Source organism: Belonocnema kinseyi, chromosome 2, assembly GCF_010883055.1.
Source record: "Belonocnema kinseyi isolate 2016_QV_RU_SX_M_011 chromosome 2, B_treatae_v1, whole genome shotgun sequence".
Classification (NCBI taxonomy): Eukaryota; Metazoa; Arthropoda; class Insecta; order Hymenoptera; family Cynipidae; genus Belonocnema; species Belonocnema kinseyi.
The window spans coordinates 116,028,741-116,030,618 of NC_046658.1; positions in this window are offsets into that span (position 1 = coordinate 116,028,741).

Sequence of the window (1,878 nt, forward strand, 5' to 3'; positions counted from 1 at the left end):
CCTTGGAGGAGATTATGTTGAGAAATAAAAAAAAAAAATTCTTAAAAACGTTGTTTTTCTTGGTCAGGCCGGAAACTTATCAATCCACCCTCGTATATTAACTTTTTATGCATTGGTCCTATCAGGACCCTCAAGGATCGCCGTCATGTGACCAAAGCCTTGGCAGCGAAAACAACGCGTGACCACTGTCTTCTTTCTAACTCTGCAAGACATCCAAACAACTTTTAGATGTCCCGTAAGCAGGAGCCGCGATGCCAGTTCCTCATTTATTTCTAGGTAGGCCTTAAGGAGACCCCTGAAGGTTCTCTTCGTCATTTTCACCTTCACATTTCCTACATCCACATCACCAAAGTGCTTTCGAACGGCCTCCGTCACTCCCTCCACGTCTCAGGTTGTTTCGAAGTCAGTGACCTCGACTTTCATACGTGGGACGAACTCACGCACGGAATTACGCACACCAACGACCTCCCTAATGGCTGACGACAGCAACGTCCTGCCGTCTTCTCAATGTCCCACCTCAATGAGGATCTCACCATTCCTTGTCTCCCTGACTCCCCTGATTTTTACACCAAGGGAGTCAGGTTTAATCTTCTGCTTCAGGTCCTTCAGGACCTCAGCGTAGCTTAGACTATCGGCCGGTTTAATTGAAACCGACTCAGGTCGAGCTCGCCTCAGCACCTTCTTCTGTTTTCTCTTGCCCCTGGAAGCATATTCTGCCTCCTTTTTATGCTTCGTTGGGAGTTGAAGTCACTACCACCGAAGCGTCTAGAACCCTCAGCTTCTTGCTCTTCGCCTTGGAACATCTTGCCCCAATGGGACTCAGGATAGGATCCCTCTCTCTCTCTCTCTTTTACCATGTTGGGGAGCAGGAGTGTCCACAGCATCTTCCTTCTGAGTCCCACTGTGACTGGTGTCCCGTCTTAAGCTTCTCTCCATGCGCGATCTCTCCAAAATGTCCTCCATCCTTTCAACGCCAACATCACTGAAGTTGATCTCATCAGAAGCGATACCAACCGTACAAGCTACATTCTGCGTCAAATCCTGCGCCTTCGTTGTACCCTCCTTTATTTTGTTGAACATGTTGCTCCTTTTGCCAGAGAAATTCTTCATTTCTTCGAAGACTGCATTCAACTCATTAATGAAATCTTTTGCTTCATTAATGGATTTGCGCAAAGTTCCAACGTCCCTTCTAGTTTCCTTCACTAGTTGCTCTACAGTAGTGTTAGGCTCCTCCTCTAACAACTCCTCACTTATACTTCGATTTGGTTCTTTATCATCATTGGCCATATTAATTCCACGAATAGCTGGGGAAATAAAGGTCCACCCCCGCAGAGTCCCGCGTGCGGGGGTAAGGTCTGTATACTCTAGAAGGCGACCTGGCATCCTAGAGACACCGTTTGAGACACCACTCCCTGGTGCCACTCAGTCCTCGGCACGGTTGTTAACACCTTGAATTGGGGATCTTAGTGTGTTTAATCCGCGGGGCCTATTTTATTTCAGCCCTACCCTCTGTATCCAGCGAGCATTCCCCTATCCACCACTCGGGGACGCGCCAAGTAGGGGAATCAACTACCCTCCACCACAGACAACTATAGTGGCACTTGGCAAGTGTGAAAGTACTGACGAAGTTATCACCCTATTACGGCTCTGGGTGTTAGATTCCTTCTGTTATTTAAAAAATTATTCCAAATATTTTTTTTAATAACCTAAATCAGCAATTAAGATAGCAACTCCGAGTCGAAACATAGGTCCTTTTTATATTCTCCATGGAACTGAATGGATTATCTTTTGGATCTCCTTAATACTCGTCATGCTTGTGTGATTCTCTTGGGTCTTATTTAGTACAATTTTAATCCTCTGTGAGTCTTGTACTGCATA